Below are 23,938 nucleotides of genomic sequence, written 5' to 3'. Positions count from 1 at the left end.
ATAGTCTAGTCTATAGTCTAGTCTATAGTCTAGTCTATAGTCTAGGTCTATAGTCTAGTCTAATAGTCTAGTCTATAGTCTAGTCTATAGTCTAGTCTATAGTCTAGTCTATAGTCTAGTCTATAGTCTAGTCTATAGTCTAGTCTATAGTCTAGTCTATAGTCTAGTCTATAGTCTAGTCTATAGTCTAGTCTATAGTCTAGTCTATAGTCTAGTCTAGTCTAGTCTATAGTCTAGTCTATAGTCTAGTCTATAGTCTAGTCTATAGTCTAGTCTATAGTCTAGTCCTATAGTCTAGTCTATAGTCTAGTCTATAGTCTAGTCTATAGTCTAGTCTATAGTCTATAGTCTAGTCTATAGTCTAGTCTATAGTCTAGTTTATGTTCTTGTCTATAGTCTAATGAATAGTCTAGTTTATGTTCTAGTCTATAGTGTAATCAATAGTCTAGTCTAAAGTCTATTCTGTAGTCTAGATCTATACTATAGTCAAAATTTCCTTAAAAAATTCTTGTCAGAAGTGGGATTCGAACCCACGCCCTCAGAGAGGACCAGAACGCTCGCACGCTTTGTTGGAACAAAGCAAGTTGTAACACTTGAGTCTGGCGCCTTAGACCGCTCGGCCATCCTGACATGTTAAATACACTTTATTAGAAGTTTGATTTTTTTTTCAAATCTCTCAAGACAATAATGGAATGCATAAAGAACAAAGTACTTCCAGGGAAGTGCTACTATCACCACTTCGAAGGTAATTACTAAGAGTTTATTTTTAACAGTTCTCTAAGTGGTATTTATTAGCTTTCATAACTTTCTTGAAGAATCTATTTATAGATTTGCGAAGACAAGTTTTTTTTAACAAAAAACTTCTTGTCAGAAGTGGGATTCGAACCCACGCCCTCAGAGAGGACCAGAACGCTCGAACACTCTGTTGGAACAAAGCAAGTTGTAACACTTGAGTCTGGCGCCTTAGACCGCTCGGCCATCCTGACATGTTCACCAATAGTAAAGTAAGGTTGCATTTATTTGTTAGATGTTAATAATTTTGAAATTTTTAAAGAATTTGGACTTCGATTTTAAAAAGGTTTGAAATCGTTTAGAATTGCGGATATATCAGTTATTTTAAATTTTTCTTAAATTTTCATTATATAATTGTTCTTTGAAATTAATTTGTTGTTTGAAAAAAAATTTCTTGTCAGAAGTGGGATTCGAACCCACGCCCTCAGAGAGGACCAGAACGCTCGAATACTTTGTTAGAACAAAGCAAGTTGTAACACTTGAGTCTGGCGCCTTAGACCGCTCGGCCATCCTGACCTTATGATGAGTCATTCACTTATATGCTGTGTTATAGTAAGAACAGTTTTTTTTTTTAATTTTTCAGATTTATTTATTTAATTATGTAGTTAACACATTCTTAACAATTAAATATAAGTTTTATATTTATTTCTTTAATTTAGCATGTGCTGGCAATTTTCCTCTCTATTTGCTTTTCTATTTAAAAAGCACTTGTAATATTTCTTTTATGGCCATATAAATATCATGGCATTAATGAGCCAACATTAAATAGCATTTTATTAGCAATTTTGGATTACAAAATCTTTAAGAGTACAATACTATCGCACTAAGAAATTACAAATTTAATGTTGCAATCTTTTGCAATTGTTTGTTTATTTGTGTTTTTTTTAATGTCTATGGTTTAGTTATAAATTTAGTTAAGATTTGCGTGACTTTAAAGCGGGAAAATGTTAAAAGTACATTTTTTTCTAATAAATAAAAAAATTAAATAATAAATTATATGTTGTGTTTAGAGAAGGTATCAAATGTATAACAAGGAAATGTTTTAGTTTTTTTCTTTTTTTGTTAAGAAATTTAAGTTAAAAATGTTAATTTGGAATTAGAAATTCTCAGTATTAGTTGGGAGTATATTGTCTATAGTCTGCTGACTATAATCTTGTCTATAGTCTTGACTATAGTCTTGTATATAATAAATATTATAGTCTTGTCTATAGTCTAGACTATAGTCTTATCTAGTCTTATCTACAGTCTAAACTACTGTCCAGTCTATAGTCTAGACTATAGACTTGTCTATAGTCTAGTCTTGTCTATAGTCTCAACTACAGTCTTATCTATAGTCTAAACTACAGTCTTGTCTATATCCTAGACTATAGTCTTGTCTATAGTCTAAACTATAGTCTTATCTATAGTCTTAACTATAGTCTTATCTATAGTCTTAACTATAGTCTTATCTATAGTCTAAACTATATTCTTATCTATAGTCTAGGCTATAATCTTATGTATAGTCTAGACTATTGTCTTGTCTATAGTCTAAACTATAGTCTTGTCTAGACTATAGTCTTGTCTACAGGCTAGACTATAGTATTGTCTATTGCTAGACTATAGTCTTCTCTATAGGCTAAACTATAGTCTTGTGTATAGACTAAACTAGTCTATAGTCTTGTCTATAGACTAGACTATAGTTTTTTCTATAGGCTAGACTATAGTCTCGTCTGTAGGCTAGACTCTAAACTTGTCTATAGGCTGAACTATAGTATTGTCTATAGGCTGGACTATAATTTCGTCTATAGGCTGGACTAGTCTCTAGACAAGACTATAGTCTAGTATAAAGATTTGTCTGTAGTCTAGTCTATAAGCTTGTCTATAGTCTAGATTATAGTCTTCCCTATAGTCTAGACTATAGTCTTGTCTATAATCTTGTCTATAATCTTGTCTATAGTATTGTCGAAAGTCTTGTCTATAGTCTGTCATGTCTGTATTCAAAACTATAGTCTTGTCTATAGTTTTGTCTATAGTCTAGACTGTCTACAGACTAGATTATAGTCTTGTATGTATAGTCTTATCTATAGTCTAGACTATAGTTTTGTCTATCGTTTAGACTATAGTTTTGTCTAGAATATAGTATTGTCTGTATAGTCTTATCTGTAGTCTAGACTACAGTTTTGTCTATAGTTTAGACTATAGTTCTGTCAATAGACTATACTATAGTCTAGACTATAGTTCTGTCAATAGACTAGACTATAGTCTTGTCTGTATAGTCTTATCTATAGTCTAGACTACAGTTTTGTCTATATTCTAGACTATAGCATGGTCTAGGGTCTAGACTATAGCTTTGTCTAGAGTCTAGACTATAGTTTTGTCTATAGTCTAAACTATAGTCTTGTCTGTAGTATAGACTAAACAATAGTCTAGACTATAGTATTGCCTATAGTCTAGACTGTAGTATTGTTTATAGTCTAGACTATAGTATTGTCTATTGTCTAAACTATAGTTTAGTCTATAGTTTAGACTATAGTCTTGTCCATATTCTAGATTATAGTCTTGTCTATAGCCTTGACTGTTGTCTCGTCTGTAGTCTAAATTTTGTTTTGTCTATAGTCTTGCCCATAGTATAGGTTATAGTCTTATCTATAGCCTAGACTGTAGTCTAGACTATAGTTTTAGTCTGTAGTCTAAATTTTGTTTTGTCTATAGTCTTGCCCATAGTATAGGTTATAGTCTTATCTATAGCCTAGACTGTAGTCTAGACTATAGTTTTCTGTAAAGTCTAAGCTATAGTCTTGTATATAGTCTAGATTAAAGTCTTGTCTACAGACTCGACTGTAATCTTGTCTGTAGTCTCGTCTCGTCTATAGTCTAGATAAAAGTCTTGTCTATAATCTAGATTATAGTCTTGACTACAGTCTTACCTATAGTCTAGACTTGTCTAACATTTTGACTTTAGTCTTCATTTTTAGATATTTTATAGCTTTGATCTTTATTTCAAATGTGCTAAAAAAAAGTCTTCAAAATCATGATTTATCTGTAATAGTTGCAATTCTCAAAAGTAATTTTCCACAAATGGCAATAAATTTTATTTAAACGTTAAAATTTTCTTGCACTTTACAACTTTGACTAAACAAAATTCCAAAGTCTTTTTAAACAAAATCTAGAGCTTCATGATTTAAGCATTATTATGTGCAATTTATATGCTTATTTTAAGGTTTAAAAGTCATTCAAGATTAAAATTTGTTTAAATTTAACTTTATTGACGTTTTAGCTGCAAAAAAAAAACACTTAAACAATATTTTGCAATTAAATTGAAATTTGTGAAAAAAATTAAAAACGCATTAACAATTTTATAATTTTTGAGATTTACTTTGCACTTGAGTATAAAATTTTAGAGAAAAATAAACGAAACCATAATAAAACCTCTGGTTTTTTTTTCAGAGGCAAAAACAAAAATGTAAAGAAAACTCACAAAAACAATAAAATTAAAGCAAAGTCACAAGCAAACACACAAAAAGGTAAATAAAGCTCAAGCAAAAACAATAAGTATGAACATGCAAACAATAATGCCGTTCACTGATCGGCGATCAGTAGGGTAAACAAATCTATATATAACAGCAAACACACTGACTTATGCATTACTCCCTCTAACACTCTGCTGTTCTCTCGTTCGCTCACACTCTTAGAGTAAATTAACGTTATAGCAACAGCAAACACGAAGTTATTATGTACTCTTCGTAAAATTTCAATTGTTTTGATTTACTATACAGTTGTTATTGCTTTTTATCAAGTGTAGGAATTGCTGTTGCTCTTCTCGTGCGGTGTGTGTGTGTGCTTTTCGTCAGCGTTTTTTCATAGGTCAGGATGGCCGAGCGGTCTAAGGCGCCAGACTCAAGTGTTACAACTTTCTTTGTTCCAACAAAGTATTCGAGCGTTCTGGTCCTCTCTGAGGGCGTGGGTTCGAATCCCACTTCTGACAAGAAATTTTTTTTATACATTTTTTTTTAAAATTTTATTTTGTTTATAATTTTTTTAATAATTTTGTAAACGATCTGTAAAATTTTTCTTAAGAACTTGATAAATACTTTCTATTTTTATTGAAAACAAGCTTCAAAATTAGATTTCTTTTAGAAAACATAACAAAATATTCAAATTTTACTATTCCTTTCATTTTTTCTAAAATTTAAGTTCAACCCTCGTATTTGTGTACAACCGAAAGAGCAACAATGTTTTTCAACATAACGGCCTCACAAGTCAGGATGGCCGAGCGGTCTAAGGCGCCGGACTCAAGTGTTACAACTTGCTTTGTTTCAACAAAGTGTTCGAGCGTTCTGGTCCTCTCTGAGGGCGTGGGTTCGAATCCCACTTCTGACAAGAAATTTTTTTTGTTAAATTTTTCTTTTTTTATAAAAAATTGTTTTAATTTAAAAAATATAATAAAATTTACTCCAAAAAAATTTCGCTACAAAAATTTTCAGAAATTAATTTTTCAATAGAACAGTTTTCTCTAAAAAGTTTTTCCATAAAATATTATCTTGAGAGTTAAAACAGAAAAAAGAACTTCTCACTGTGAATTTTTAACAGGTCAGGATGGCCGAGCGGTCTAAGGCGCCAGACTCAAGTGTTACAACTTGCTTTGTTCCAACAAAGTGTTCGAGCGTTCTGGTCCTCTCTGAGGGCGTGGGTTCGAATCCCACTTCTGACAAGAAGTTTTTTTGTTAAAAAAAGTCTTGTCTTTTCCTCAAACTATAAATAGATTCTAAACTTTCTTCAGCATTTCCTTCCTCATAAGTTTTAAAGCATTAAGTGCTTCGAAGTGATGATAATGTTATTACCATGGAAGCACTTCACTCATTTTGCATTTCATTTTAGTCTTGAGATATACGATAGAAATAAAACTTCTAACCAAGAGTCTTCAACATGTCAGGATGGCCGAGCGGTCTAAGGCGCCAGACTCAAGTGTTACAACTTGCTTTGTTCTAACAAAGTGTTCGAGCGTTCTGGTCCTCTCTGAGGGCGTGGGTTCGAATCCCACTTCTGACAAGAAGTTTTTTATTAAAAAACACTTGTCCTTCAAATAACTGCAAAAAAAAAAATTTAAAATAACTTCTACAAAATCTTTAAAACATAACTTAAGACGAAGTAATGAACTGTGTGATTACTACGAAGTGATGATAAATGTTATTACTTTGGAAGTTTGAACATAATTCGTTATTATATTTACTGTTGAGAGGGACTAAATATTTAACAAACTTTGAACCTTTTGGTTTGTAACATGTCAGGATGGCCGAGCGGTCTAAGGCGCCAGACTCAAGTGTTACAACTTGCTTTGTTTCAACAAAGTGTTTCGAGCGTTCTGGTCCTCTCTGAGGGCGTGGGTTCGAATCCCACTTCTGACAAAAATTTTTTTATTATTGAAATACTAAATAATATATTTTTTATAATAAATTTCTTTGTAAAATTTTGTTTCAATTTTCTTTAAATCCCTTGTTTTAGTTTCTAACTGCTGGCATTAGTTAGTTGAGCCTGCTTGTGCATGCCACGTTTACAGGTCAGGATGGCCGAGCGGTCTAAGGCGCCAGACTCAAGTGTTACAACTTGCTTTGTTCCAACAAAGTGTTAGAGCGTTCTGGTCCTCTCTGAGGGCGTGGGTTCGAATCCCACTTCTGACAAGAAATTTTTTTTATAAATTTTTTTGGAAAATAATTTTTTTATTTCTGTTTTGAATTTAAAATTTCTATTATTTTTTTAATGATTTTCCCCTAAAAAGGAAGTGGTTTCGATTCTTTACCAATAAAACCTTTTATGAACCTAATGTTGCCATAAGTCAGGATGGCCGAGCGGTCTAAGGCGCCAGACTCAAGTGTTACAACTTGCTTTGTTTCAACAAAGTGTATGGAGCGTTCTGGTCCTCTCTGAGGGCGTGGGTTCGAATCCCACTTCTGACAAGAAATTTTTTCTGGAAAATTTGTTTAACAAAAAGTTTTTTTTTCTTAAGAAATCAAATTGTTATTTTCTTCCCCACCCCCGATATTCGGCTCTAGAAGTTATTTTTAAACTGTGTGTTAGTCATCATTTAGAGAGTCTCAGTCATTGACATTTGTTTTTATTTGTTTATTAAATATTCATGTTTAATTAAAAAACTGTTTTATTTTCAACTTTTGTTCTTCTTATAGTTGCTGTAGTAGTTGTTGTTATTGTTCTTAAATTATAATTAGTATTCTGAGAAAGCGTCAATTTTTGCATTTTTAATTAAGCTAAATGGTCTTACACACACACACAAATATGACATGTTATTTAAAACCAAAATGACGGTTTATTACACTTAATAAATGGAATTTAATAAAGAAAAAATAACAACAACAGAGCCAGAAATTAATTAAAATTTTTGAATAATTAATTTGAAAATGACAGAAAATTAAAAATTTGTTATGAAAAAGTTAGAAAATTTTAAGTTTCTACAAGAGAAAACATTGTTTTTGTTAATTATATGTTTATAGCATGTAAAATTTGGAAAAATTATTGATTTTTAATAAAGCGACAATTGACGCTTATGAAAGCGACAATTAACGCCTTGCCTAAAAATTCTAATTTAAAGCTATACGGTTCATTATGATGGAAAATTCACCATTTAAAGGAATTTCCCTTTAAAATGTGATATTTAAACAAAAGCGACAATTAACGCTTAGTTAGTTTTCAACAAAAATAAGATTTTATTAAAAATTAATCAACTAAAAATAATTACTTCATGAAAATTTGTAATTCTGTTGAAATGTTTTATTACATTTCACAAAGCGACAATTTACGCTTATGCTAAAATCACTTAATATCACATTGCAATCATTTTCATAATGAAAATTGTGTATATAATATATTTCTGCTAATTAGAAATATATTTTCGTAAAATTATATAAGCGACAATTAACGCTTAATCAAAATTAGCCCTTAAAATGATTTTATAGCAAATTTATTACTAAGAAATCGTTGTTTAAGCTAAATAGTACATTCCAAGACAGCGTCATTTAACGCTTTACAAAGCGACAATTTACGCTTTAAATAAAATCAGTTATTATCGCCATATTTCGCCAATTTTCATAACAAAAATTATTTATATAATTTACTTTTATTAATTTAAAAATGTATTTTCTTAAAATTACATAAGCGACAATTAACGCTTAGTGAAAATTGTCCCATAAAATTATTTTATAGCTAATTTATTACTAACAAATCAATATTTAAGCAAAATTCGAAATTCCAAGATAGCGTCATTTAACGCTTTACAAAGCGACAATTTACGCTTTAGCTAAAATCACTTATATTCTTTCATCTAAAATTATTCCAATTTAATCTGCACAAAATCTATTTCAAACAGACCCTGTTTACTAATTTTATAAACAAAATAAAATTATATTATTTACGCTTTGCTAAACGCAATGTGTTAATTTTGTTCATATGTTTAAAAAAAATACTAAATAAATAAAAAAATGTTTAATAAAAAAATATGATTTTAGCACTTAAACTTCAAGTCTCACAAAAAATTAACAACAAATAATACTTAAACATGTTTATTTAAGTTGTTCAGTTTTTTTGTTGCTGTTTATTTTATTGTATTATATTGTCAACTATTACCAAATAAAGTAAAGTAGCAGTTAACAACAAAACAGCAAAAAACAACAACAACAAACAGCCAAAAAGCCACTTTTGATAAATGACTGTTTGAGTAAACACAGGAACAGTGGGCACCAATAAATGAAATTTAAACAAAAACTTCTAGTTCTGTTCTAGTTCCGTTCTAGTTCTTATCTAGTTCTGTTCTAGTTTTGTTCTAGTTCTGTTCTAGTTTTGTTCTAGTTTTGTTCTAGTTCTGTTCTAGTTCTGTTCTAGTTCTGTTCTAGTTCTGTTCTAGTTCTGTTCTAGTTCTGTTCTAGTTCTGTTCTAGTTCTGTTCTAGTTCTGTTCAAGTTCTGTTCTAGTTCTGTTCAGTTCTTTTCTAGTTCTGTTCTAGTTCTGTTCTAGTTCTGTTCTAGTTCTGTTCTAGTTCTGTTCTGTTCTAGTTCTGTTCTAGTTCTGTTCTAGTTCTGTTCTAGTTCTGTTCTAGTTCTGTTCTAGTTCTGTTCTAGTTCTGTTCTAGTTCTGTTCTAGTTCTGTTCTAGTTCTGTTCTTGTTCTAGTTCTGATCTAGTTCTGTTCTAGTTCTGTTCTAGTTCTGTTCTAGTTCTGTTCTAGTTCTGTTCTAGTTCTGTTCTAGTTCTGTTCTAGTTCTGTTCTAGTTCTGTTCTAGTTCTGTTCTAGTTCTGTTCTAGTTCTGTTCTAGTTCTTTTGTTCTGTTCTAGTTCGTTCTAGTTCTAGTTCTGTTCTAGTTCTAGTTCTGTTCTAGTTCTATTCTAGTTCTGTTCTAGTTCTGTTCTAGTTCTGTTCTAGTTCTGTTCTAGTTCTGTTCTAGTTCTGTTCTAGTTCTGTTCTAGTTCTGTTCTAGTTCTGTTCTAGTTCTGTTCTAGTTCTGTTCTAGTTTCTGTTCTAGTTCTGTTCTAGTTCTGTTCTAGTTCTGTTCTAGTTCTGTTCTAGTTCTGTTCTAGTTCTGTTCTAGTTCTGTTCTAGTTCTGTTCTAGTTCTGTTCTAGTTCTGTTCTAGTTCTGTTCTAGTTCTGTTCTAGTTCTGTTCTAGTTCTGTCTAGTTCTGTTCTAGTTCTGTTCTAGTTCTGTTCTAGTTCTGTTCTAGTTCTGTTCTAGTTCTGTTCTAGTTCTGTTCTAGTTCTGTTCTAGTTCTGTTCTAGTTCTGTTCTAGTTCTGTTCTAGTTCTGTTCTAGTTCTGTTCTAGTTCTGTTCTAGTTCTGTTCTAGTTCTGTTCTAGTTCTGTTCTAGTTCTGTTCTAGTTCTGTTCTAGTTCTGTTCTAGTTCTGTTCTAGTTCTGTCTAGTTCTGTTCTAGTTCTGTTCTAGTTCTGTTCTAGTTCTGTTCTAGTTCTGTTCTAGTTCTGTTCTAGTTCTGTTCTAGTTCTGTTCTAGTTCTGTTCTAGTTCTGTTCTAGTTCTGTTCTAGTTCTGTTCTAGTTCTGTTCTAGTTCTGTTCTAGTTCTGTTCTAGTTCTGTTTTGTTCTGTTCTAGTTCTGTAGTTCTGTTCTAGTTCTGTTCTAGTTCTGTTCTAGTTCTGTTCTAGTTGTTCTAGTTCTGTTCTAGTTCTGTTCTAGTTCTGTTCTAGTTCTGTTCTAGTTCTGTTCTAGTTCTGTTCTAGTTCTGTTTCTAGTTCTGTTCTAGTTCTGTTCTAGTTCTGTTCTAGTTCTGTTCTAGTTCTGTTCTAGTTCTGTTCTAGTTCTGTTCTAGTTCTGTTCTAGTTCTGTTCTAGTTCTGTTCTAGTTCAGTTCTAGTTCAGTTCTAGTTCAGTTCTAGTTCGTTCTAGTTCAGTTCTAGTTCAGTTCTAGTTCAGTTCTAGTTCAGTTCTAGTTCAGTTCTAGTTCGTTCTAGTTCTGTTCTAGTTCTAGTTCTGTTCTAGTTCTGTTCTAGTTCTTTTCTAGTTCTGTTCTAGTTCTGTTCTAGTTCTTTTCTAGTTCTGTTCTAGTTCAGTTCTAGTTCAGTTCTAGTTCTGTTCTAGTTGTGTTCAGTTCAGTTCTAGTTCAGTTCTAGTTCAGTTCTAGTTCTGTTCTAGTTCTTTTCTAGTTCTGTTCTAGTTCTGTTTTAGTTCTGTTCTAGTTCTGTTCTAGTTCTGTTCTAGTTCTATTTTAGTTCTGTTTTAGTTCTGTTCTAGTGCTGTTCTAGTTCTGTTCTAGTTCTGTTCTAGATCTGTTCTAGTTCTGTTCTAGTTCTGTTCTAGTTCTGTTCTAGTTCTGTTCTAGTTCTGTTCTAGTTCTGTTCTAGTTCTGTTCTAGTTCTGTTCTAGTTCTGTTCTAGTCCTGTTCTAGTTCTGTTCTAGTTCTGTTCTAGTTCTGTTTTAGTTCTGTTCTAATTTTGTTCTAGTTCTGTTCTAGTTCTGTTCCAGTTCTGTTCTACTTCTGTTCTGTTCTAGTTCTGTTCTAGTTCTGTTCTCGTTCTGTTCTAGTTCTGTTCTAGTTCTGCTCTAGTTCTGATCTAGTTCTGTTCTAGTTCTGTTTTAGTTCTGTTCTAGTTCTGTTCTAGTTATGTTCTAGTTCAGTTCTAGTTCTGTTCTAGTTCTGTTCTAGTTCTGTTCTAGTTCTGTTCTAGTACTGTTCTAGTTCTTTTTTAGTTCTGTTCCGGTTCTCTTATGGTTCTGTTCTTTGAAACAATTTATTTTACTTCTTGTCCCACTGTGCCTTTGCTCTAATATGTTGTATTTAGCTTAAGTCATTTATGTTTATTATTCTCTGTATATATTATGTAGTGATGTAGTTAAAGTTGTCATCATCATTATCATTTTATTTGACTAAACTTGAGTAAATTTATTTTAAGTAAAAGTTTTTTTAACTAAATACAAAATTCTTTATACGAGTATAAAAATAAATAAAACATGTCATAAAAATATTTCAGCTAAAAAATAATCAACTAAAAATAGTTGTTTGACCAGCATGTGCTGACTCTGTTGCTTTTACGTTGTAGTCAAGCGTGCGATTGTCAATGAACTTGACTTTGCCATCTATGGGTTTTGATTGCAAAGCCGCTCCCCCAAAAGCTAAACAGCAATATCAATGGAAAGCAACAATGCAATTGGAATCTATATAATAGTAATCAATACTTTTGTGTTTATTATGGCCGCCATAAAAAAATATTTTAAAATAATCAATGAATTACATTTATTTTCATTCTTAATCTAGTTTGCATTTCAAAGATAACGAACACGTAGTATAAATGTTAACGGTCTGTAGCTATAAATATTTATCATTTGTCTGTATAATTTTTTTGTTTTTTGTTTCATTTGGTTTTTGTTTCAAACTGATAACAAATGGCTTTTGTTCACAAATTACGTTTGCAAAACTATGTTTGACTAAAATATTAACACTAATGAGGGAAAACGTTAGGTGTGTGTATGTTTGACTGAATGTGTGAAATTGTAATTGCATTTAAAACTTGTCATTGAGGTCAAGTATACAGACAGATGACCCTTTCAAAAAAAACTTATTTCAGTTCTCGTTCTGTTCTAGTTCAGTTTTAGATCAGTTCTAGTTCAGTTTTAGTTCAGTTTTAGATCAGTTCTAGTTCAGTTCTAGTTCAGTTCTAGTTCAGTTCTAGTTCAGTTCTAGTTCAGTTCTAGTTCAGTTCTAGTTCAGTTCTAGTTCAGTTCTAGTTCAGTTCTAGTTCAGTTCTAGTTCAGTTCTAGTTCAGTTTTAGTTCAGTTCTAGTTCAGTTCTAGTTCAGTTCTAGTTCAGTTCTAGTTCAGTTCTAGTTCAGTTCTAGTTCAGTTCTAGTTCAGTTCTAGTTCAGTCCTAGTTCAGTCCTAGTTCAGTTCTAGTTCAGTTCTAGTTCAGTTCTGTTCAGTTCTAGTCGTTCTAGTCGTTCTAGTTCAGTTCTAGTTCAGTTCTAGTTCAGTTCTAGTTCAGTTCTAGTTCAGTTCTAGTTCAGTTCTAGTTCAGTTCTAGTTCAGTTCTAGTTCAGTTCTAGTTCAGTTCTAGTTCAGTTCTAGTTCAGTTCTAGTTCAGTTCTAGTTCAGTTCTAGTTCAGTTCTAGTTCTAGTTCAGTTCTAGTTCAGTTCTAGTTCAGTTTAGTTCAGTTCTAGTTCAGTTCTAGTTCAGTTCTAGTTCAGTTCAGTTCTAGTTCAGTTCAGTTCTAGTTCTAATTCAGTTCTAGTTCAGTTCTAGTTCAGTTCTAGTTCAGTTCTAGTTCAGTTCTAGTTCAGTTCTAGTTCAGTTCTAGTTCAGTTCTAGTTCAGTTCTAGTTCAGTTCTAGTTCATTTCTAGTTCAGTTCTAGTTCAGTTCTAGTTCAGTTCTAGTTCAGTTCTAGTTCAGTTCTAGTTCAGTTCTAGTTCAGTTTAGTTCAGTTCTAGTTCAGTTCTAGTTCAGTTCTAGTTCTAGTTCAGTTCTAGTTCAGTTCTAGTTCAGTTCTAGTTCAGTTCTAGTTCAGTTCTAGTCAGTTCTAGTTCAGTTCTAGTTCAGTTCTAGTTCAGTTCTAGTTCAGTTCTAGTTCAGTTCTAGTTCAGTTCTAGTTCAGTTCTAGTTCAGTTCTAGTTCAGTTCTAGTTCAGTTCTAGTTCAGTTCTAGTTCAGTTCTAGTTCAGTTCTAGTTCAGTTCTAGTTCAGTTCTAGTTCAGTTATAGTCAGTTCTAGTTCAGTTCTAGTTCAGTTCTAGTTCAGTTCTAGTTCAGTTCTAGTCAGTTCTAGTCGTTTGGTTCAGTTCTAGTTCAGTTCTAGTTCAGTTCTAGTTCAGTTCTAGTCAGTTCTAGTTCAGTTCTAGTTCATTCTAGTTCAGTTCTAGTTCAGTTCTAGTTCAGTTCTAGTTCAGTTCTAGTTCAGTTCTAGTTCAGTTCTAGTTCAGTTCTAGTTCAGTTCTAGTTCAGTTCTAGTTCAGTTCTAGTTCAGTTCTAGTTCAGTTCTAGTTCAGTTCTAGTTCAGTTCTAGTTCAGTTCTAGTTCAGTTTTAGTTCAGTTCTAGTTCAGTTCTAGTTCAGTTCTAGTTCAGCTCTAGTTCAGTTCTAGTTCAGTTCTAGTTCAGTTTTAGTTCAGTTTTAGTTCAGTTCTAGTTCAGTTCTAGTTTAGTTCTAGTTTAGTTCTAGTTCAGTTCTAGTTCAGTTCTAGTTCAGTTCTGGTTCAGTTCTAGTTCAGTTCTAGTTCAGTTCTAGTTCAGTTCTAGTTCAGTTCTAGTTCAGTTCTAGTTCAGTTCTAGTTCAGTTCTAGTTCAGTTCTAGGTCTGTTCTAGTTCTGTTCTAGGTCTGTTCTAGTTCTGTTTTAGTTCTGTTCTAGTTTTGTCCTAGTTCAGTTCTAGTTCTGTTCAAGTTCTGTTTCTAGTTCTGTTCTAGTTCTGTTCTAGTTCTGTTCTGGTTCTGTTCTAGTTCTGTTCTAGTTCTGTTCTAGTTCTGTTCTAGTTCTGTTCTAGGTCTGTTCTAGTTCTGTTCTGGTTCTGTTCTAGTTCTGTTCTAGTTCAGTTCTAGTTCAGTTCTAGTTCAGTTCTAGTTCAGTTCTAGTTCAGTTCTAGTTCAGTTCTAGTTCAGTTCTAGTTCAGTTCTAGTTCAGTTCTAGTTCAGTTCTAGTTCAGTTCTAGTTCAGTTTTAGTTCAGTTCTAGTTCAGTTCTAGTTCAGTTCTAGTTCAGCTCTAGTTCAGTTCTAGTTCAGTTCTAGTTCAGTTCTAGTTCAGTTCTAGTTCAGTTCTAGTTCAGTTTTAGTTCAGTTTTAGTTCAGTTCTAGTTCAGTTCTGGTTCAGTTCTAGTTCAGTTCTAGTTCAGTTCTAGTTCAGTTCTAGTTCAGTTCTATTTCAGTTCTAGTTCAGTTCTAGTTCAGTTCTAGTTCAGTTCTAGTTCAGTTCTAGTTCAGTTTTAGTTCAGTTCTAGTTCAGTTCTAGTTCAGTTCTAGTTCAGTTTTAGTTCAGTTCTAGTTCAGCTCTAGTTTAGTTCTAGTTTAGCTCTTGTTCTGTTTTAGTTAAGATACAGTTCTGCCTCTCACTGTAACTAATTAACACCAAAATAAAATTTCTGTTTTAATTATCACTTTTTAACACAAAATCTGATGTCATATTTTTATTATTTCTCCCATAAATTACGCTTTATATTTAAAACAATTTAGGAAAAATCAACTAATCAGTAGCACTCCCACATTAATAAGATTTTTAATAAAATAATTAAATTCTAGGAAATTTTATTTTTTTATAAATACTAAAAGCCTTAGCTTTTCTCAATTCTATTTTTAACCTTTTCCCATCAATTCTAGTTCAGATTTTTTCTCGCTTATTCACAAAGTTCACAACAGATTTTCTTTGTCATCATTATTTATTTCAAGTACGGGTTGTATTATTACATTTATCTATTCATCGTCATTATTTGTAGCATGTCATGGTGCCTTCCGTTTTTCTGCAGAACAATTGCAGGAAACTAAAAAGAAAAAATAAAAACTGTTTCCTAAAGGTCCTTTTCTTTGGAAAATTGTTTTTCTTTTTGTCTTTAAGCCCTCTAATGATAGAAAAGTGACAATAAAAATAATTTTCTACGCTTCTCCGGCATTGGCATTAAGACCCCAGAAAAAGAACTCCTTTATTATAAACATTTATAGAAAGAGTTTTCCAGCAGTACTATTTCATTTTTTCTTTAATTTTATTAAAGATTTATATTGTCTTCCTGGGTTTTTATTTCAGAAATGTTTTTCATTTTCTGTGGCTTCTCTTTGCAGTTTATTTCATATTTTGTCATTTGAAGTGGTGTCATTTATTTTACAAATACTTTACGTGGCGAAGGAGTATATTGAACTGGAACTACAAATTTTATTTTATTTTATTTCATAGAATATGTATTATGTTTCAGAAATAAATAATCTTTTTCAAGTTCAAACAGAAGAAAAAGTTACATTTTTTATTTCAAAAAGTTTAAGTTTAGAAAAAACTAGAACTAAAACAGAACAAGAATCATACTAGAACTGAAGTAGACCTCAACGAGAACTGAACGAAAACTGAACGAGAACTGAACTAGAACTGAACCAGAACTGAACTAGAACTGAACGAGAACTAAACGAGAACTGAACTAGAACTGAACTAGAACTGAACTAGAACTGAACTAGAACTGAACTAGAACTGAACTGGAACTGAACTAGAACTGAACTAGAACTGAACTAGAACTGAACTAGAACTGAACTAGAACTGAACTAGAAATGAACTAGAACTGAACTAGAATTGAACTAGAACTGAACTAGAACTAAACTAGAACTGAACTAGAACTGAACTAGAACTGAACTAGAACTGAACTAGAACTGAACTAGAACTGAACTAGAACTGAACTAGAACTGAACTAGAACTGAACTAGAACTGAACTAGAACTGAACTAGAACTGAACTAGAACTGAACTAGAACTGAACTAGAACTGAACTAGAACTGAACTAGAACTGAACTTGAACTGAACTAGTACTGACTAGAACTGAACTAGAACTGAACTAGAACTGAACTAGACTGAACTAGAACTGAACTAGAACTGAACTAGAACTGAAAATAGAACTGAACTAGAACTGAACTAGAACTGAACTAGAACTGAACTAGAACTGAACTAGAACTGAACTAGAACTGAACTAGAACTGAACTAGACTGAACTAGAACTGAACTAGAAGCTGACTAGGAACTGTAACTAGAACTGAACTAGAACTGAACTAGAACTGAACTAGAACTGAACTAGAACTGAACTAGACTGAACTAGAACTGAACTAGAACTGAACTAGAACTAACTAGAACTGAACTAGAACTGAACTAGAACTGAACTTGAACTGAACCTTGAAGTGAACTAGTACTGAAATAGAACTGAACTAGAACTGAACTAGAACTGAACTAGAACTGAACTAGAACTGAACTAGAACTGAAACTAGAACTGAACTACTGAACTAGAACCTGAACTAGAACTGAACTAGAACTGAACTAGAACTGAACTAGAACTGAACTAGAACTGAACTAGAACTGACTAGAACTGAACTAGAACTGAACTAGAACTGAACTAGAACTGAACTAGAACTGAACTAGAACTGAACTAGAACTGAACTAGAACTGAACTAGAACTGAACGTAGAACTGAACTAGAACTGAACTAGAACTGAACATAGAACTGAACTAGAACTGAACTAGAACTGAACTAGAACTGAACTAGAACTGAACTAGAACTGAACTAGAACTAGAAACTAGAACTGACTAGAACTGAACTAGAACTGAACTAGAACTGAACTAGAACTGAACTAGAACTGAACTAGAACTGAATCTAGAACTAGAACTAGAACTAGAACTAGAACTGAACTAGAACTAAACTAGAACTGAAACTAGAACTAACTAGAACTAAACTAGAACAGAACTAGAACAGAACTAGAACAGAACTAGAACAGAACTAGAACAGAACTAAGAACAGAACCTAGAACAGAACTAGAACATAACTAGAACAGAACTAGAACAGAACTAGAACAGAACTAGAACAGAACTAGAACAGAACTAGAACAGAACTAGAACAGAACTAGAACAGAACTAGAACAGAACTAGAACAGAACTAGAACAGAACTAGAACAGAAACTAGAACAGAATTAGAACAGACTAGAACAGAACTAGAACAGAACTAGAACATAACTAGAACAGAACTAGAACGAACTAGAACATAACTATAACAGAACTAGAACAGAACTATAACAAACTAGAACAGACTAGAACAGAACTAGAACAGAACTAGAACAGAACTAGAACAGAACTAGAACAGAACTAGAACAGAACTATAACAGAACTAGAACAGAACAGAACTAGAACAGAACTAGAACTGAACTAGAACTAGAACTGAACTAGAACTGAACTAGAACGAACTAGAACTGAACTAGAACTGAACTAGAACTGAACTACGAACTAGAACTGAACTAGACTGAACTAGAACTGAACTAGAACTGAACTAGAACTGAACTAGAACTGAACTAGAACTGAACTAGAACGACTAGAACGAACTAGAACTGAACTAGAACTGAACTAGAACTGAACTAGAACTGAACTAGAACTGAACTTGAACTGAACTAGAACTGAACTAGAACTGAACTAGAACAGAACTAGAACAGAACTCAATTAGAACTGCAGTAGAGGTGAACTAGAACTGTACTACAACTGAACGTAACTTGAACCTGTAAGTGCTCTTAACTGTTGCCTACTTTAGGGTGTTATCATATAATATTATTTATTGCCTACCTTTAGGCGCATTAGTTCTTGATTGCTATGTGTGCCCCTTAATTTAGGTTAAATATTTCTCTTGTTTATTAAACATATTTTGGCCATCATTATTATTAACTGCTTATCTCAACCATTACATTATTATCAAATAATCTTTATTGCTCTAACATTAATAAGTCAATTTCCCAGCACCCTTTTCCAACCTCCCCCAATTTCCATCTATGAAGGAACCAGCATAACTTAAGATAACACAAAACATTTGGCACGTTTTGGTTTATCTATGAAAACAAATTTTATATTAACAACTTCAAACATTTTATCATAAGTTTTGCCATAATAAACAAACACCCACCAAACATTTTGGCACTTCACCCTACACCCTCATGACAGCAAAACAACAACAAGCAACAATTGCTATTATTGCAGACATACATGAACATGAATCGCAAAAGATTTTCATTCAATGATTGCTTCATCGCTGAGAGCAGAATGAATGAATATTGATTGAAAGAAGAGGAGGGAAGAATGTAAAGGTTGGGGGGACTGCAAAACATGTTGAAGCACGTAAATGTTATTGACTATTACAGCAAGTATTTATTCACTAAACCGAAAATCATGTATATTCAATACATTCATATAAATATATTATTTGGGTAAGAGTATTATAATCTATACAATATCGTTGTGGGGTTTTGTTGTAATATTGATAGATTTTCTTCTTTTGAGTGATTTTCCTTTTTTTCAAGAGGTTTTCTATTGTTGTCGTTTTTCGTGTTTTGTTGGTGTTAGAATTCCTGTCAGGATATGTGGTGGTGGCAAACAAAAGGGTGTAAATGAAATGTTTAAACAAAGAGCTAAATATATGATGGATGTACATGTTGTAGAGATAAAGTACTGGAATAAATCAAACTTGCGGAAAATTACATAGAAAAGTAATGGAATATTTATAAATAAATGGCAATTTTAGATATTGATAGATGTTGTAGATTATTTTATTAAGTAGAAAAGATAAAATGCTTTAAAACTTGAAATTGTTTCTAAGAAATTTTTAAGAAAATATAAATTTTGATTTTGTTGATATAATTATGGGTCTTGGCAAGTCAATAGGGAAATGTTATAGTATATTTTAAAAAGTTCAATGTCTTAGCTTTCTTTAGCATTTTGAATTTTAAAAATCCATTGATTTTTCATCAAGTTATGATTAATATAACAAAATTAATCATAATTAATAATACTCATACGTACTGTAGCATGAAAGTTTTTAAAGTTAAAATTTTTAATGAAATTTAGAAACTTTATGGAATTTTTTTAATAAAATGTTTAACAAGCTATAAAATCTATGAAACCTTAATATAAATTTTTAATAAATTTTACAAAATTTCAAATACAAGCTAAAAGAAAAAAACAAGTTATTTTTATCCTCTTACTTTTAAGTAAATAATACTCATACGCCACCCCCTAAATTATCCTTAAACTATATTCTCAAAACTAAATTAAAAAATTCCTGTTTTAATAAATATCTTTCCATTTAAATTATTTATTACTTTAAATCAATAAATTTCTAATTAATTATCTACAAGTATTTTCTATTAAAATGATAAATTCTTTGCTTTAGCATTTCTCTTCTAATACTTAATTACCATAAGAGGATGTGTGCGTAAGAAAATTTCAATTAATTTGATAAAATCTTATAAGTTGAACAATTGTCTTGTCGTTACACTCTCGTCTTTCTACTTTAGAAATTAGTTATTTATATGTATAAGCTTTTCAATAAAACTATGATAAATATAATTAAATTTTGTTAAACAATAACCACAAGGTGATAGAAACAAGTGAACACTTAACATAAATAATCAATTATTCAAGAAAATGGCAGAGTTTCTTTTTTGTGAGTAATTGAGGAAGTGAAGAGGGAAACTTGTTTAAGGAATTTAAGGATTTTTGTGAAATATAATAAAAGATTGTACTTTAGACTATAGATTAATAATGGTCTAGTCGACAATCTGGTCTATAACCTACACAATAGTTTCGTGTATAGTTTAGGGCTATAGTCCTAGTCTATAGTCTAGTCTATAGTCTAGTCTATAGTCTAGTCTATAGTCTAGTAGTCTATAGTCTAGTCTATAGTCTAGTCTATAGTCTAGTCTATAGTCTAGTCGATAGTCTAGTCTAGTCTAGTCTATAGTCTAGTCTATAGTCTAGTCTATAGTCTAGTCTAGTCTAGTCCTAGTCTAGTCTAGTCTATAGTCTAGTCTATAGTCTAGTCATAGTCTAGTCTCTAGTCTAGTCTATAGTCTAGTCTATAGTCTAGTCTATAGTCTAGTCTATAGTCTAGTCTATAGTCTAGTCTATAGTCTAGTCTATAGTCTAGTCTATAGTCTAGTCTATAGTCTAGTCTATAGTCTAGTCTATAGTCTAGTCTATAGTCTAGTCTATAGTCTAGTCTATAGTCTAGTCTCTAGTCTAGTCATAGTCTAGTCTATAGTCTAGTCTATAGTCTAGTCTTAGTCTAGTCATAGTCTAGTCTATAGTCTAGTCTATAGTCTAGTCTATAGTCTAGTCTATAGTCTAGTCTATAGTCTAGTCTATGTCTAGTCTATAGTCTAGTCTATAGTCTAGTCTATAGTCTAGTCTATAGTCTAGTCTATAGTCTAGTCTATAGTCTAGTCTATAGTTAGTCTCAGTCTAGTCTATAGTCTAGTCTATAGTCTAGTCTATAGTCTAGTCTATAGTCTAGTTAGTATATAGTCTAGTCTATAGTCTAGTCATAGTCAGTCTAGTATAGTCTAGTCTATAGTCTAGTCTATAGTCTAGTCTATAGATAGTCTATAGTCTAGTCTATAGTCTAGTCTATAGTCTCGTCTAAGTTCTAGTCTCTAGTCTAGTCTCTAGTCTAGTCTATAGTCTAGTCTATAGTCTAGTCTAGTCTAGTCTAGTCTAGTCTAGTCTCTAGTCTAGTCAATATTCTATACTATAGTCTATTGGTTGTTTTAGTATATGTAATCTTCTTAGATCTTTAAAGAGTCTCTTTGGAATATTTTTACGATTTCTTTCAGCTGCAAATGTAAATTTTGCTAAATCTTTAAGCATTTATTTTCATATTAAAATCCATTTATATTTATTTAGTTATTTGCTCTTACTTTAACGCTTCGTATTCTATTATTTTTTCCTTACTTACTTCCTTCCTACTGACTAAGCGTTTTTATTATTATTGTTTTTGGTCTTTTCAATATCCTGCCCAAAACAATTTCCGGTATCATTAGTTACAATACAGTGGTTGGGGAAACGAGTAGGTATTAGAAAACAAAATAAAGTACATTTATATAATTCCCTTTCCTTTTCTAAAGCTTACGAAATATTTAATACTAATCAGCAATTCAATTGAATTTAATGGCAAAGCCTTTTAGGCCCTAGAGTAATGGTGTACAGATTTTTTTAGGAGTTTTGTTTTTCAATATAATTTTATTAATTTATTACTTAGACCCAATTATACAATAACTGGACAAAAGAAATCACAAGACAAATTAAAACATGAAAAATATACCAAGACATTTCCATTTCAATTACAAATTGCAGAAAATAGAAACAAAGCAAAATATTCCATGAGATTTAATTAAATGGTTCACTTACTTTGTGTTCTCCTTGGCTTAGAAAAAAACGTTTAAACCTTTAGACTTGTTACAACGGCTGTCACCCTTTTAATAAAGCTAAAAATGTATTAATATCTTTATAATTTCTGCAATTAAGAGCTAAATTTACATATCAATTAAAAAATGCAGAAAATGTTGACTTTGTTCATTTATTATTTTTTTTTTTTGTTATTAAAAGGGTTCCTATCAGTTGCTATTGCAATTTATAAAAAAATAGTCAATTATTTATGGTTGAAACATATAAAAACCATTAGCAAATTACAACAATTCCTCAGGCAATTATAAGAAATTGTTTAAAAATGTATTTTAGGTTCATCAGAACGTATGAGTATTATTAATTAGATGTAAGTTAGGAAAATCTGTTCTAATTGACAAAAAAAAACAAAAAAACAGATTATACTAGACTATAAACTACACTATAGACTAGACTATAAACTAGACTATAGAACAGAGTGTGGACTACATAATAGACTGAATAAGACTAGACTATAGACTAACTATAGACTAGACTATAGACTAGACTATAGACTAGACTATAGGACTAGACTATAGACTAGACTATAGACTAGACTATAATAGACTAGACTATAGACTAGACTATAGACTAGACTATAGACTAGACTATAGACTAGACTATAGACTAGACTATAGACTAGACTATAGACTAGACTATAGACTAGACTATAGACTAGACTATAGACTAGACTATAGACTAGACTATAGACTAGACTATAGACTAGACTATAGACTAGACTATAGACTAGACTATAGACTAAACTAGAGACTAGACTATAGACTAGACTATAGACTAGACTATAGACTAGACTATAGACTAGACTATAGACTAGACTGTAGACTAGACGATAGACTAGACTATAGACTAGACTATAGACTAGACTATAGACTAGACTATAGACTAGACTATAGACTAGACTATAGACTAGACTATAGACTAGACTATAGACTAGACTATAGACTAGAGTATAGACTAGACTATAGACTAGACTATAGACTAGACTATAGACTAGACTATAGACTAGACTATAGACTAGACTATAGACTAGACTATAGACTAGACTATAGACTAGACTATAGACTAGACTATAGACTAGACTATAGACTAGACTATAGACTAGACTATAGACTAGACTATAGACTAGACTATAGACTAGACTATAGACTAGACTATAGACTAGACTATAGACTAGACTATAGACTAGACTATAGACTAGACTATAGACTAGACTATAGACTAGACTATAGACTAGACTATAGACTAGACTATAGACTAGACTATAGACTAGACTATAGACTAGACTATAGACTAGACTATAGACTAGACTATAGACTAGACTATAGACTACACTATAGACTAGACTATAGACTAGACTATAGACTAGACTATAGACTAGACTATAGACTAGACTATAGACTACGACTATAGACTAGACTATAGACTAGACTATAGACTAGACTATAGACTAGACTATAGACTAGACTATAGACTAGACTATAGACTAGACTATAGACTAGACTTATAGACTAGACTATAGACTAGACTATAGACTAGACTATAGACTAGACTATAGACTAGACTATAGACTAGACTATAGACTAGACTATACACTAGACTATAGACTAGACTATAGACTAGACTATAGACTAGACTATAGACTAGACTATAGACTAGACTATAGACTAGACTATAGACTAGACTATAGACTAGACTATAGACTAGACTATAGACTAGACTATAGACTAGACTATAGACTAGACTATAGACTAGACTATAGACTAGACTATAGACTAGACTATAGACTAGACTATAGACTAGACTATAGACTAGACTATAGACTAGACTATAGACTAGACTATAGACTAGACTATAGACTAGACTATAGACTAGACTATAGACTAGACTATAGACTAGACTATAGACTAGACTATAGACTAGACTATAGACTAGACTATAGACTAGACTATAGACTAGACTATAGACTAGACTATAGACTAGACTATAGACTAGACTATAGACTAGACTATAGACTAGACTATAGACTAGACTATAGACTAGACTATAGACTAGACTAGACTAGACTAGACTATAGACTAGACTATAGACTAGACTATAGACTAGACTATAGACTAGACAGACTATAGACTAGCTATAGACTAGACTATAGACTAGACTATAGACTAGACTATAGACTAGACTATAGACTAGACTATAGACTAGACTATAGACTAGACTATAGACTAGACTATAGACTAGACTATAGACTAGACTATAGACTAGACTATAGACTAGACTATAGACTAGACTATAGACTAGACTATAGACTAGACTATAGACTAGACTATAGACTAGACTATAGACTAGACTATAGACTAGACTATAGACTAGACTATAGACTAGACTATAGACGAGACTATAGACTAGACTATAGACTAGACTAATAGACTAGACTATAGAGTAGACTATAGAATGGACTGTAGACTAGACTGTAGACTAGACTGTGAACTAGACTATAGACTAGACTGTAGACTAGACTATAGACTAGACCATTCAAAATCGTTACAATTCTTTAAATGTCTTCATTGTTTTTATAATTATAAAGCAAATTGTAATTAATATAAATCATACGCCCTATTTAATGCAGATTAAATTTGTGGAAATCAAAGTTCAAACTTTACAAGCATTAAGACAAACTTAAGCAATCAATTAAACTGTATTTAAATCTATTTAATTAAAACGTTTAAAAAGTTA

The 23,938-nt window shown here is 31.7% G+C and overlaps 10 non-coding genes across 10 annotated transcripts; 7 read left to right on the top strand and 3 right to left on the bottom strand.

Moving 5' to 3' along the window:
* Nucleotides 1-509: 509 nt before the first annotated feature.
* On the bottom strand, nucleotides 510-630 carry Trnal-caa. Its single transcript has 2 exons — nucleotides 593-630; nucleotides 510-554 (listed from the first exon to the last, which is right to left on the bottom strand). It is a non-coding gene; the product is annotated as a tRNA-Leu (tRNA).
* A 235-nt stretch (nucleotides 631-865) lies between these two features.
* Trnal-caa lies at nucleotides 866-986 on the bottom strand. Its single transcript has 2 exons — nucleotides 949-986; nucleotides 866-910 (listed from the first exon to the last, which is right to left on the bottom strand). It is a non-coding gene; the product is annotated as a tRNA-Leu (tRNA).
* A 201-nt stretch (nucleotides 987-1,187) lies between these two features.
* On the bottom strand, nucleotides 1,188-1,308 carry Trnal-caa. The gene is made up of 2 exons: nucleotides 1,271-1,308; nucleotides 1,188-1,232 (listed from the first exon to the last, which is right to left on the bottom strand). It is a non-coding gene; the product is annotated as a tRNA-Leu (tRNA).
* A 3,327-nt stretch (nucleotides 1,309-4,635) lies between these two features.
* Nucleotides 4,636-4,756, top strand: Trnal-caa. Its single transcript has 2 exons — nucleotides 4,636-4,673; nucleotides 4,712-4,756. It is a non-coding gene; the product is annotated as a tRNA-Leu (tRNA).
* A 274-nt stretch (nucleotides 4,757-5,030) lies between these two features.
* Trnal-caa lies at nucleotides 5,031-5,151 on the top strand. Its single transcript has 2 exons — nucleotides 5,031-5,068; nucleotides 5,107-5,151. It is a non-coding gene; the product is annotated as a tRNA-Leu (tRNA).
* A 210-nt stretch (nucleotides 5,152-5,361) lies between these two features.
* On the top strand, nucleotides 5,362-5,482 carry Trnal-caa. Its single transcript has 2 exons — nucleotides 5,362-5,399; nucleotides 5,438-5,482. It is a non-coding gene; the product is annotated as a tRNA-Leu (tRNA).
* Nucleotides 5,483-5,699: 217 nt separating this feature from the next.
* Nucleotides 5,700-5,820, top strand: Trnal-caa. Its single transcript has 2 exons — nucleotides 5,700-5,737; nucleotides 5,776-5,820. It is a non-coding gene; the product is annotated as a tRNA-Leu (tRNA).
* Nucleotides 5,821-6,054: 234 nt separating this feature from the next.
* Trnal-caa lies at nucleotides 6,055-6,176 on the top strand. The gene is made up of 2 exons: nucleotides 6,055-6,092; nucleotides 6,132-6,176. It is a non-coding gene; the product is annotated as a tRNA-Leu (tRNA).
* A 152-nt stretch (nucleotides 6,177-6,328) lies between these two features.
* Nucleotides 6,329-6,449, top strand: Trnal-caa. Its single transcript has 2 exons — nucleotides 6,329-6,366; nucleotides 6,405-6,449. It is a non-coding gene; the product is annotated as a tRNA-Leu (tRNA).
* Nucleotides 6,450-6,603: 154 nt separating this feature from the next.
* Nucleotides 6,604-6,725, top strand: Trnal-caa. Its single transcript has 2 exons — nucleotides 6,604-6,641; nucleotides 6,681-6,725. It is a non-coding gene; the product is annotated as a tRNA-Leu (tRNA).
* The last annotated feature ends 17,213 nt before the right edge of the window (nucleotides 6,726-23,938 follow it).

Source organism: Lucilia sericata, unplaced genomic scaffold (genome assembly GCF_015586225.1).
Source record: "Lucilia sericata isolate MDLA Ls3-8-SP2 unplaced genomic scaffold, ASM1558622v1 Contig000573F_arrow, whole genome shotgun sequence".
In the NCBI taxonomy this organism is placed as follows: domain Eukaryota; kingdom Metazoa; phylum Arthropoda; class Insecta; order Diptera; family Calliphoridae; genus Lucilia; species Lucilia sericata.
Note: the sequence above shows the minus strand (reverse complement) of the source record. Positions and strands in the feature narration are given on the sequence as shown.